At 33.0% G+C, this 14,571-nt stretch overlaps 2 long non-coding RNA genes and 1 pseudogene across 2 annotated transcripts; 2 read left to right on the top strand and 1 right to left on the bottom strand.

The window, feature by feature from the left end:
* LOC110262451 lies at positions 735 to 1,301 on the top strand. The gene is made up of 2 exons (XR_002358903.1): positions 735 to 1,048; positions 1,140 to 1,301. It is a non-coding gene; the product is annotated as an uncharacterized LOC110262451 (long non-coding RNA).
* LOC107647400 lies at positions 1,579 to 2,488 on the top strand (annotated as a pseudogene).
* Positions 7,324 to 7,900, bottom strand: LOC110268626. The gene is made up of 3 exons (XR_002356892.1): positions 7,752 to 7,900; positions 7,606 to 7,659; positions 7,324 to 7,529 (listed from the first exon to the last, which is right to left on the bottom strand). It is a non-coding gene; the product is annotated as an uncharacterized LOC110268626 (long non-coding RNA).

Raw genomic sequence — 14,571 nt, 5'->3', positions numbered from 1 at the left:
AGACGATTTGGAACCTGTGTTCTCTTCCTGAGAAAAAAAGAGTATTGCAACTACCTCTTCCAGAGGGATCTCTGCAACAGTCCCATGATAACTCCAGAGGTGAAGCCATGCGATCCTTTGATCAGCAACATTTTGGTCGTTACCATGCTAAGAAATCAGTGATACAACTGGATGAAGAAATATAGAAAGTATTTCTTGAATATTTATAGTATATTTGAAAAATGAAATTGGCTTATTGAAATTATTTAGATAAAAGAATAATTTTTTGAACAAGAATAGAGAATGGAGGACAAGAGATCCTCATGTAAAAGGAAACCAATGAAAGAAGACATTAAAGAGCAAAAACTTTCCAATTTCTCATCCTGTTTGAGGGTGAAATTCTCTCTAAAATGTCATGTGCTTTGAATAAAAATAGTGTGACTTAACTAGCAGGTAAAAATTGTAGCCAAAGATAGTAGAACTATTCCTCTTTTAATGTTTTTGTTTTGAGGCATTCTGGTTCAAAAGTCAGTAAGTAGCAAGAATTTTGTGATTGTTGACTCAGCAAGAATGAAAAGCATCTATTATGCTGGATTTATGTCTACAGAGCTTCAAACTTAAAACATCAATGCTTTTGCAATTTCTTTTGTTATCTTATGAAAAATTTTTGCCAATCTAGTAGGTTTCTTTTTACCACAGTGACTGTTTTGAAAAAATGAAAGAGATTCCCTTGATTAGTTGATAAATGGTTATTTGCTCTCTTTATCTAGTTTCATCTTGGATTTTAATTTGATAATTTCAAGCACATATTTACTCTGAACAATTAATACTTATGAAGGACAATTCTGCAGGTATATAGGAATGTCATTTTAAAAAATGAATACCAATCTTCAAAGCTATATGAGGCACTGTACACCAATTGCGAGGACATGATGGATCGGCTTTAGGTTCTCAGACTACCTTAGCTTCCATGGCAAAGTTTATTGCGGGATTGCAGAAATGCAATCATAGTTTTGAGCACGAGTGTGTCGGACCGTCGAAAACAAACTACGAGCAGCGCATGATGAAGGTATGTTATCATAATTGCATTTTTCTGTCAACTTGTATTCTACCATATAATGGGGGCATAATCTTTATAATTTCTTTATCAATTTTTGCAGATGTTGGGAAAATCTAAGTCTCAATTTATAAAGGATTATAACCAAAGGCTTTTTAATTGGTTGGTGTCCTTCTCCCTCGTCATGGTCGTGATTGGCCACTTTATTATAAAGTTCATTTTGATTGAAATGGGAGCATGGTTACTTTTTATATTTCTTGAGACTTACACAAGGATGTTTTGGTTAGCAGAGTCACTGTACTATAATCCAGTTTGGCATTTTATAGTTGCAACATTGGAAACTCTTGTTTATAGCCCAGTTCTTGATCTTGACAGGTAATTCAACTGTTTTGCATATTGATGCATCTGATACAAGTTGAAAGCTTTTAATGTTGCTGGTTTTAAATTTCTTGCTTTTGCTTCATGTGATACATATAATAAGAACCAATAGACTTAAGGATCATTTCTATTATAGAATCTATTATACACCATTGTTGCCATCCATGCTGCCATGGGGGTATGATCAGGTGGCACATGACGTGGACCTTCAGAAGCTTCCGGTGAGATTCGCTCTCGATAGAGCTGGCCTAGTTAGTGCTGATGGCCCAACTCATTATGGCGCATTTGACACAACGTTCATGGCTTGTTTGCCAAACATGGTGGTTATGGCTCCTTCTAATGAAACCGAACTCATGCACATGGTAGCCACTGCTGCAGCCATAGATGACAGGCCTAGTTGCTTTAGGTTCCTGAGAGGGAATGCCGTTGGTTCCATTCTTCCAAATAACAACAAAGGCACGCCATTGGAGGTTGGTAAAGTTAGGGTGTTGAAGAGGGAAGCAAGGTGGCTCTAGTTGGATATGGAACAATGGTAAAAAGCTGTGTGGCGGTAGCAAAGGTTCTTGAAGCACATGGCATCTCAACAACCATGGCTGGTGCTCGATTTTGCAAGCCTCTTGATGGACCATTGATGATGCAACTTGCAAGAGAGCATGAAATCTTAATAACAGTTGAAGAGGGTTCTATTGGAGGGTTTGGTTCTCATGTTTCTCATTTCCTTGGCCTCAATGGACTCCTTGATGGCAACCGTAAGGTCTACCTTTAATTAATTATTATATTGTGTGCAGCACCACCCCTTTACTTAATTATATATATATTCAGTACTAACCTACATGTTTGTGTTGGTGCAGTGACGAGCCATGACTCTGCCTGATAGATACATTGAGCATGGATCTCAGAAGGATCAAATTCAAGCAGCGGGGTTAAATTCAAACCATATTGCAGCTATTGCTTTGTCATTAACCAATGTTCAATGGGACAATCTTTTGCTTCTCAGCATGCAAATATGAACCTTATTATTAATAGGATTTCAAATGTAAATAAATATATAACACTAATAAATTAAAACTTTGCCAAAGATTTGTTATTAGACCGCGTTTATTTGATGATTATTAAAACACCCCTGTCCTAGGATTTCAAATGTAAATAAATATATAACACTAATAAATTAAAACTCTGCCAAAGATTTGTTATTAGACCGTGTTTATTTGATGATTTTTTAAACACCTCTGGCCTGCTGATGGGAACAGCAATTTGTACGTCATAGGAAACAGGGGTGATTGGCTGCTATATAGCTAGCTTTTATGACTTTTATATTGAGCAGAGCATACAATTAAATACAAACCGTTCATAAAATTCAACAATCGTTCACAAAGGGTAAAGTTTGAACATGAAACAGCACGTACATCAACTAATTGAAATAAATCATTATAAATAAAAAGATCCACATATATTTAAATAGTCCAAAAGAAATAAGTGCAAGATATAAATATAGCTTGTATTTTAAAGAAAATTAAAATGGTTTAATTCAATCCATAACTTCTAATAAAAAAGGTTATAAAATCCTAAGTCTGCATGACAGACTACTGCATCTTTTTATTCCAGTCAATGACAGCAAGCTCCACTATGATATCCCGCTTCGAGTTATTAGAGTCATTCACCAAATTCACAGCCAGGCGCATCCTTGTGTAATCATTGACAACCTAACAGACAGTAACAATGATATCACATAATGGAATAAACATAGCTTTATTAACAATGATATTTTTCTTACCCATGTCTTATTACCGAGGCTCCAATAGCGATTGAGGTGCATCCATTGAGCGACCCAAATACCACAGTCATTCCTTTGTCACAATTCAATGCACACATTAACAAAGCAATATAAAAAAAGAACAAACAGCCACTAAATTGAATATATACTTTGAAAAATGGTATATTTAAACTTACGATTTGGCAGATTGTTGCGGGACAGCTGGCTCATTGAATTTATACTTAGAAGATTTAATGTTTCTAAAGGAAGGTGTTTCACTGAAGTTCTTGTCGGATAAAAAATTCTCAAGGTAATTTAACACATTGTTAATGACACTCTTACGCTCTGTCATCAATGTGCCCTTTTTGAAAGAGTCCAGATATCTCACGATCTCGTAAAGTAAATCAACCACTATGAGAAACCAATGGCCATTGAGGTAAACTGGCACAAAAATCTACAACAACAGTCGAAAAAATAACCTTAACTAAAAATAGCCATGAAATATTATTATACGAATTAATTGATAGTTTAATAAAATTAACGAACCTGGTGTAAACTGGCAAGATCTCCCATGAAGTTATCCTTGATGTATTTCATTATGCCGACACAGTTATGTTTCGGGCTTAAAACAATTTGTTAGGATGAATATTGAACCAAGTGAGAAATCTTATTATGTTTCTAGTCTATCTGGGAAGATATATTAATTTTGAAGACTAAATTTCGAACTGTAAATAAACTTACAAAAAATGTCATTGGCAGAAACCATTGGTTGCCATATTTGCTTCCTTTTGGCCCAAAATGCCCTTTGGTGAGCATCGAACAAACTAAGGTAAGGACCTATGGAGTACAGACAATCATGGTTATTCTGCACCAATCCAAATTTGATAATTTTACAAGGATAATAAATAAATAATGCAAAACTAATTCTTACATCACAAATTATTAGCTTGCTGGGCATTATAGTCAGAAGAGTCTTGCGTGTGCCACTACAATGATCGTTTGGAACAAGCACTTCCCTGAAATCATAAAATCAGAATATTATGCTATAGTGGTAGAAAGGGTTATAAGACAAATTAGCAATAAAATGAGAAATAAGTTAATTTTACTTACTCTGGATCCAAATTGTTTTCAAAGATGTAAGCAGCAATGACCAATTCTTTATCAAAAAATTTCATCTCTTTAGTTGGCCGAAATAAAAGGTCCAAACACTATAAAAATAATAGCAACAAAAAATAAGTTCAGTACTCATTCATTTTGATCAACACAAAGTGTGAAAAAAAATGCAATTATAAAAATAATATAAATATTTTATAAGTTGGATTTTAGCGTTTTCAGATCTAACGAAAACATGGCTAGTGTTTTAAATTGCAATAAAAATATTTATAAGTTACTAACTAAAGCCACACTTACATCGATAATATAAATACTAAAGTTGCATTTGCATAAATATGATTTTTTTTACCAACTTAATTTCCGAGGATGGAAAAGCACAATGTTATAATATTAATTATTTACTCAAAGTATACACACAAAATCAGCCAGATATTTTTTTTTCATATTAAAAATAAAATTTTTTTTATCTACTAACGTTATCCGAAAAGTTAAGTACTCACACGTGGCATGTCATCCCCATCCATATTTGGATTGTAGTTGTTGTAGTAAAGCCATGGACACCCTGGAGGAAGCTTCTCCGCAAATTGCAATTCTTTCTGCAACTCCAAAAAATATGATAATTATTTTAGGCACTATTACTTATTTGTCAATAATGTCCTCTCAACTGATAAGCTTTTTCACGACATCAACAAATCAAATTCTCATATCACTAAGTGAAATTTAGCTCCCTAGTATTAATCAGGATTCTAATCAACCTTCCAATGTCACTAACAGGCACAATATGATGACCAGAAAAAGAAACCGGTACTCACGAGCCTAAAGTCCTCAACAGTGAAGCTCAGACCTCATATCTAGTGAAAAAGAGAGGAGAAGTTGAGGAAGAGATTGTATTTTATGACTTAACATTAATATTATAATATGTGAGAATACTAAAAAGTTTTTCACCCTTAAATGCGAACAGTGTAACACCCTATTACACAGAGTTTTACGCTTATGTCGTAGAACAGAGGTAATGAGGCGTTACGGACCTCTAGACAGTAAAATAAATACATAATAGAGAATAAGATAATATACTAGGAGCCTTGAAACAAAATGGGTAAACAAAATCGCAAAATAAAAAGCGCAACGCTCAAGGGAAAGGATTACTTGCATGCTAAGAAACCTAATAGGAACATGATAAAACATTAAACAAAAGGATAAAGGAAAGCCAAGGAACAGCATAACTAGCCCCTGACTCAGCCTGCGAAGCTAAGGCTGGCCGGGGAATACATATATACATATAAACATACATAAGTGTCCCCAAAAATACACCAAAATATAAAAGTAAACTCCTAACTCTCCCTCAACCTCTAAGAGGAGCAGCATTCATAAGTTACTTGGAGAGTAAGCTAAACATATATATATACATCTGTACAACCAGAACCCAAAATACACCCAAGAACTACTTCACTTTCCAGGATCCAGACGCCTAGCGAGGAACCTCTCGACCTGCATCTGAAAAACAACAATACAATATGGAATGAGAACCGGAGGTTCTCAGCATGGTAAAAGTGCCACGTGTATAATAAATAAGGTCCTGAGAATGCCATAGGCAATCCTAGAACTCCATTATTCAATTATCCAACTTAAGCACTAACCAGAAGCCATAAACAGAGGTAGGTGTTCTAGTTCTACCTAACTTACTCAAGTTCAAACTTAACCTAACACCAATCCATTTCCTTCGTTTCCTCCATCTTTTCATCATTCAGAATGCAACAGAAACAGGCAACCAAACAAGTTCACGCACAAGTAGTGAGTAGATAGTACAAATAGCAAGTATAACAGATAGCAGATGATATATATCAATTAGGCAAACCCAGGAAATGCATAGCAGTCAAACAAACAAATGCATATAATGCATGCCTGTCCTATGGCTGATGGGGCCCATCTGTCGGTTATCCAGCCAATCCGACAAGTCTGAAAACCTTAGACTGTCCTCCGTCGCGCATCTCCAAGAGTCTATGCATAGAGTTCACATTCATTCATCATATAATCACTCAATGGGGGCTATCCATACCTGGGAAATTATACGTGCCCGGTCACCCTTATGACGTAGGGTCAACAGAGTATCGAGATTCAACCTGGAACACGTGGTGGCGAGCCACAGTTTTTACCCAGGAAAACTCGTATCTCAGATATCATTATCCATAAGCCATTTCATAGTCATAATTATTATTTAATCATTCATCAAGCCATGGCATTATTAACTTCATTCATTAACCAGGTGTGCGTGCGCACAGAGGCGTATGTATGCACAAGTAGATTTTTGCTTCTGTTGGGTGCGTGCGCACGGCTTTGTGCGTGGGCACACGTCAGAAAACCTAGTTCTGCTGCAAGTTACAAAAATTCAGTTTTTCGTACCAATTCTCTGGCATCCATAACTTTCTCTACAAAACTCAGTTTTCTGCAAACTTTATATCGATCTCAAGCTTGTTAAATCCTCTTTAATATAAAACAAACCTTATATTTATTCAAAATTTGTAGAGCAAGATATGGACTGCCGAAATTTGTCGAAATTCACATTTTACCAAAAAGTACCCCCAACCTTATTTTTGCCAAAAACCATATTTTCTCCTCCAAGAACTCATTTCCAGTCAACCTAATATACCACAAGCATCAATATAACAACCCTTAACCAAAGCACAACCATTTTTACAACCTAGCTCAATAATATCATATTCCTTCCACTTTACCAATTTAGCCACCAACCACATAGTACTACACATTCTAATTCTTACCTTTATCATACAATCCTTCAATCCTCATTACAACACTAATTTATCAAGTCAATACCAACAAGTCTAAATTATACCATTTACTATCTCAACCACACCATTACCTTGCCATAATCATCACTATTATACAAGCATATACACATACATATATTTAATTCCCATTATTAATTACTCAACACCATATCATATCAATTTATTCATCAACATCACAAACACTAACCATTTAACATAACAAAGCTTTTCAACCTATCTTATAATACTCTAGCCTAAGCTTTCACACAACCGTAATTATTAAACGTGCAAAACTTAAACCATACCTTGGCCGATCACTTAATTCACCCAAGACAACCTCACAACGCAAAATTACAGCCCCTCCAAGCTCAATCAAACAGCCCCAAAGCAAGCCTTGGTCACCAACAAACCTCCAAGTGATCCCAATTCAATTCCAATGCATAAACACCCACTTAACCTACACCTACTACATATATATATGTTCCAATTCAGTTTTCTATCACAATAACAAGATTGAGCTAGGGTTAGGGTATTTTTACCATACCCATATGCTCAATAGCTTGAGCCCACAAGTTCTGGAAGCTAACTTGAACCTAGAATACAAAAATTGGGCAAGATTCACCATAGGTTTTCAAGTTTACCAAAGAAAGAGGGATAGAGATTCTGAATTTAATAGGAGGTTTACTAGTGAAATTGTTCAGATAGAAAGGTAAATTTCGACGCGCTGAGCGCGTGGCCGCGAACGGTGCGGCGATCGGAGCCCGGATGAGGAAGTTATGGTAGTTGGAAGGAATGGTGAGGGTTAGGTTTCTTCTCCTCTCCCCCTTGCTGTGTTTTTCGTTGTTATAGTGAAATGGAGAAGAAGAAGCTGCTGCTTCATTTATGTTATGGCCGGTTGAACCCACGGGTCCGATTTGAGCCCCGGTTCAACCGGTTCGGCTCTTTCGGTCCGATTTTGGGCCAAATTATCAAAATTGGTATCAAAATTCTCGTTTCGACGAGCTCTATCCTATTTTGATATTAGTTTTATATTTTTAGCTTTCTTAATTAAAAATTTAATTTATTAACTAATAATTTACTGATTTTTGCGGTTTACAAACAGCGGCAAATCCAATGGTTGAATGATGTTGTACTTTGTGAACTATAACATCTTTCTATTGTGTACTATTTTGATCAAATGCTATCTAAGCGGTATTTAATAGTTGTTATTTAAAAATAAAGATATAAAACCTTAACTACGAAGACCGGTAATCCACGCTTTTTTCCCTTGCACCTCCAAGTACTCTTCTTCATGACTGGTTCGTCACCCAAACACATTAAGAAATTGGCATCAAGTATTTCTTTCAAAGGGTCCGACAGAGGAGTAACAACTGGAGGAGTATTCGAAAGCTTTATGCGTTTCAAAGTGTCCGACGGTGGTGTAACAACTAGAGCAGTATTCAAAAGCTTTACACCGTCATTCCCACTTTTTGGTGAGGAACCAACCGTTTTCACAATCTCTAGGAGAACTGCTATTATCCCTTGCACAACAGCTTCGCGAATCATCGTCGACAATGCCTCGGCAACACCCTTTCCAAGCTAGAAGATGCCATAAAATAAGACGCGTTACTTGTATAATAAGGTAACAACACAACAAATATAAACATCACAAAAGATAATTAAAGACATGTTAAATAGAGTATGCCAAGAAAGTAATGCATATTCGGGTATTGTAGCCCAAAAATAGATTACCTTCCCATCCAAGGCGGAGAAGTCTATGTTTGATTCTCCCTTAGAAGTTACAGAGACATCCAGTGTATACTGCTCAAGCCAAATAAATTTTAGTATTTTTATTAGACTAAAAAAACTACTAAACAGAGTTTACAAAAGACTAATAATCTGATCATTTAACAAAAACAAGCGTGATTACTTTACTCATATTCTCTAAAATTAATAAAGTATTTTTTAACTTCAGTCATGCATTAGAGAAGTAAAAATTTAAAAATCTATTTACCTCTACTATTTGAATAGTTATACTTTAAATACGTATTGATATCATTAACGTATAATGTAGAGTCTAATAAGTAAAAAACATAATTTTAGAAACCAAGATTGAAGCTATTATTATGTTTTAAAAGATATTAATACTATAACTATTAATAAACTCTCATATTTTTAAATTTTATTCTTATTTTTCATATATATTAAATTTTTTGTCAAAAAATAAATATGTGGAATGGTAATTTTTACATTTTTTTTATTTTAAACTTTTTTTCTTTAATTTTCTATCTTACCGAGGAGACAAATATATCTTTACAGTATCGGTAAAATGGTCTTCTCTAGATTGGTATTTATCATAAATCAACGAAGATCTACTCGCATCCTACAACCATACCGATCTTTTTATAATGTGGATCTTATCTGATCCGGTGACAGCGCGAGTCGAATAATAGCCGCGATTGTCTTCGTGAGCGCTTATGTTAGAGAATTTGAATTTCATATTTGATTTAATTTCAAAGAGAGAAAAGTGGCATAGTCTAGAACTCTTTTGTTTTTATCTTTTCTTATTTTGACTTTATATTATGTCATAAAAAATATCTTCATTTTCCTTTAGTGCCATATTAAGTTCACATTAATTAATAAGTTCAAATTATAGTTCAAAATCCGTCCCAAAGATCATAACCTTAAATTATTAAACTGTTAACGATCCAAGTTCAAATTGGGTAATGCTCTGTCTTGACTCATGTACAAATCTATAAACAAATTAAATTCATGCTGAAACTATATTATTTTATTTTATAAGACCAATCTAACAATAATGCATAAAAATTATGCTTGATTTGTTTGTGTTGAGGGTTGTTCTTATGAAATTGTTGTTGAATTGGTCTTAAATTTTTTGAAAAATTAGCTGTCTGGGGTATATTTGATGCAAATGAAAAATTTCTGTGACAAAATTGAAACAAAATAAAACTTAGGAGTATTTTTTAAACTTTTATCAAACTTCAGGGACAAAAATATATTTTACCCTTATTTAAATAACTGAATTCTAATATTAGAATTTGATTAGTTTAATCTCCAAAGAAATGTTCTAATTTAATACTAATTATACTACACATAACATAACATATAAACGTCTTTAAAAAAATATTTTTAGTATTTTTATTAAAGTGGTCTCTAATTACATATTGAGTTAATATTTTGTTAAAAATGCTCTTATTGAGAGTCAAACTCAAGACTTCTTGCTTACTAAAGAAATGTTCTAACCAACTGAGCTACAAGAGCTGCTTGAAAAAATTATGTTGACTACGATACTTGACCGCAGTAAATTAGACATAAAATTCCAACTTCAATTTTGTTGGCCGATTCTCTCATGGTCCAGGCTATCAGCAACATAAATATGCAAAAATGAACCCATCACAGCACAATTAAATAAAGTTTTAAAGTTTCTAACTAACTTAAGTTGATTTAGTTGTTATTTCACTAATCCGTTTAAACAAGTATTAGAAATTCGAATTTTGTTTGCAATAATCCATTAGCTAGCGACAAATTTTAATTTTGACAAATTAATCTTTGATTTATCAAGTTAAAAAATACTGTAAGCAACCAAAAAATTTAAGAAGATTCTTTTCTTCTCATTGCGATGCTAAATTTATGTAAAAAATGACACTTTAAAAGTAATATATATTTTATTTTTTATATTTTTTTCAGACCCTTCAATAAAAGTTCAATATAAATGTAGAGCATACAAAACCATGAAATCTGTTACAAGGAAAGAATAATAGTTACATAAATCTTTCTCATTTTCTTAATCTTTCAAGGGACAAAGATATGCTTTTTGTATTAATCTTCAATTTGTTCTCTCTTCCTTCTAAAACTTGATACATGTCTACTCTATTGATCCACCGACACTGGATATGGACGATAACTTGCAAATCAATAGAAAACTTCATACCATGCCACTAGCTAGTCAGTAGTTCCTCAATGATTTGCAATTCAGCTCTCAAAAATTTTCCAAACCTTCACCTTCATCTCTCCCTGGGTTTAAGATTCCAAAATTATTATCACTCTCCAATATGAGCATGCTCGATCAATTCAACTAGCCATGCACTCTTAACATGTAAGGATGTTTAGGAGGCATAGGCACTCTTCAGTTTAAATTATACATTAGTTGATCATTACCCAAAGATATAAAATCTCCAATATGATCTCTGCGGTAAAAAATGATGTCTGGTGTATTTCATCAACAACAGTTAATATGACAGTGTTAGTTTAAAAAAAATATCAAATGAAAATGAAAAATTGAAACTTAAGTAATATATGCAGTTAAAAAAAAATTGATGGTAATATAACTCTCAACCTTAATTTTAGATCTACTAGAAAGGCAAGTAGACAAACATAAAGGATTTTGTTTTGGACAATAACAATAACAACAACAATAATAATAGTAGAAATCAAATTTTTGCTTTTGAACCTTTCCCAATCATTGCCTCCCATCAGAACATAGTTAAAAAATAAAATTAATAAAAGAAGAACAAAGAACAAATTAAATAACACTTCAAGACTTAGTCACAGTATTATTACTCTCATTTTAAGTGCATCCAGGTTCCAAGATTCAATAATGCAGCGGATTATTTCGTTATATACTATTTAGTCATAGACAGTAAATTAATGAAGTATCTTTTCTAAAATTTAAATAGTAGAATATAAACTACGTAAATAATTTTATATTGGAACAAAAAGATACTTAAGACTTAACCTAAAGTGAATATTCATCTTGGTAATGTTTTAAACTTAATTAAGAATAAATAAAAGTTAACTGATGATGGGTCAAGATCAGGAAAATATATACATTTAGGCTTCTTTAAAGGGATTCTAATACCGGTATATAATAAGTAAAATGTAGGATCAACAAAATAAGTAAATAACTCAGAATTGAGGTTGGAAGTGATTACTGAATCCAAAAGCATTTGTGTAATAATGGGAAGTATAAGAAAGAATGATGCATGTCGTTCCAATCACATCTCTAACTAATTAATTAATCATTTCTCATTCACAGAATCTATTGGCTAAGACTTCAATTGAATACAAGTCATATAACTTTGGGCAGAAACATAATTCCATATGATCCTATGCAACATTCTAAGTAACATCTTTTCTCTTAGTAGCTCTGACAATCACTAACATAACTAAGGAGTTTGTTGAATTTGAAACACTCATAATGGGTTGTGGTGTTAAATAAGCAACTTAATTTTATTTACACAAAAAATAATTATAGTATTTTACTAATCAAACTATGTATATGCCACCTTAATTAATTTTTCTTGTTGACCAAACTGATACAAAATATTCTTGACTTAGTGGCAACTCTCTTTTCTGTATGCTTACATCTCTAAATTGGCTATGACCAATATGAATAACAAAATGCATGACATATCAACTTAGTCTCTTAGTTAGCATGAATGTGCAAACAAAAACTGTACTCTAAATTGTTTTAACAAATTTAATTATTATGCACAATGCACAAAAGAGAAAGGAAACTTTAGGTGGATCAGAACTTCAACTAAAGAGAAAGGAATACAATACTTACCATTCCTTCAAATGCTTTCCGTACAGCAGAGTTGAGATCAACTTCCAATAAAATTGTATATTTATTCTCCTCAAATTCAACTTCTGTCTACCTCTTGACACTGACAGTACCTGCACAAAAGCTCTCCATCTTTTGGCAATCGATTAGTGAGAATTTGTCCAATAATAAAAATTTTAAGGCAATGTTTCCATTGCAAAAGCTTCCAAGCTTTGGTAGATCAGGCAAATCACAGAGCCAAATCCTAAACTACGATCCAGAAGATTGCAAATTATTTCACCGTTAGGCTTGAATTTGGGTTTAGGCAGGGATAAGGGGTTAGGGTTAGAATTTTTTTATAGGGACTTAATTGTATTTTTAAATTATTAGGAATTTAAATGTCTGTAAAATAAAAAATCAAAGATATATTTATCTTTTTATAAAAAAATTTAAATATAATTCGGTTTATATTGTGTAAATCGATCGGAACAAACCGAATCTAATAATTATAATACGGACAATTGGATTTATTATTTTTGCTATAATAAACCGATTTTGTTCTGATTTATTAAAAAATAACTTATTAACCGATTTAATAAAGATGTCCAATTATATTATGACACGTGTACACGTCTTTAAAAAAAAACATTTTTTATATCTTTATTAAAATGGTCTCCTAAAAATAAATATCTGTATTTCTCATAATTAAAGTTCCATCCAATTTTTAATCCACACATCTTAATGAAAATACTCCTAATCCATCACATGGTATAAATCACCCGACAAATAATAAACTTCACTCATATTCTTGTATTCTAAAATAAGACTGAAGTAGTAATTTTTGGTGACCAATATCAATTTGCAAAAGACCTACAATCAACCCAACATAAAGTTCATGCCATACAGAACCAATCTAAAATGTCTGCAATAATCCCGCACTCTTACTCACTTTTTAACAGGCTAACTCACTGTGTTGTCGATTTTTAACAAATCGATGGTGGTTCGATATCTAGTGGTCTGGGAGCGAAACCTACTCTTCTGTGCGAGTACCAATTTTTTAAAAGTGCATTAAAGTATCTTCTATTAGATAAATATTATTAATTAAAAGAAAGTTTATAAATTGGTAAAGTAGAAAACGTCAAAGTTAAGGTTTTCAAAGATTAAATGTGTAGAAAGCAAATGACTTGTATTGAAATTTAAAAGAAAACAATGAAATGCCTTTGACTGAATCGAAGGACTTTGACATAGAAATTTGAAATGCAAAAAGGATAAATTGGGCAATAAAAATAGAGAATACTTAATAAATAAATTCACTTGAAATGTTAAATTTACAAAAAAGAAATTTACAGAAAAGTAGATTGAAAGAAAGATGAAGATGGAAGGAACCCTACAGAAAATATAACTCAATTGCAGACTCAGAAATTCTCTGGGATGTGACTGTGCTTGAATGTTTTTTTCTGAGTAAAAGTTCCAACCCTTATTCCCTATCATTTTCTAGTATTTATAGGCTAATCTTACATAACTGACAATTAATTTACAAATAATTATAATTAAATACGAAAATATAAATTTAAACTGTAATCACTCTTGGTAACCGTTTTCGTCGCGTGATCGTAGATATTTCCCATAATTTTCTCGTGTGAATGAAGCCACTAACTCTTCCGCTTCAATGACTATTTCGAACAGTTCATCGAAAACCTGCTCGATTTCTCGAATCAAATTTTCTATTTGATTAGGCCTATTCAGCTGACTCATTCCTATTCGACCAACACTCACCAAACAAACATGCGAGACAGAACCGACAAGCCCTGCAACGCCTCTAACATACACCATTTCCCATTGCTTCGGCTCGACCAACCACTGCCGTACGGGTCTAATTTTTATTGCCTCAAGTGGAATCTCTATAACTCCGTATGTATTTAGCTCTGCATCGTATAATCTATTATATATTATTAATTTTATA

This window comes from Arachis ipaensis, chromosome B01 (assembly GCF_000816755.2).
Source record: "Arachis ipaensis cultivar K30076 chromosome B01, Araip1.1, whole genome shotgun sequence".
Classification (NCBI taxonomy): domain Eukaryota; kingdom Viridiplantae; phylum Streptophyta; class Magnoliopsida; order Fabales; family Fabaceae; genus Arachis; species Arachis ipaensis.
This window is presented reverse-complemented; position numbering and strand designations above follow the sequence as displayed.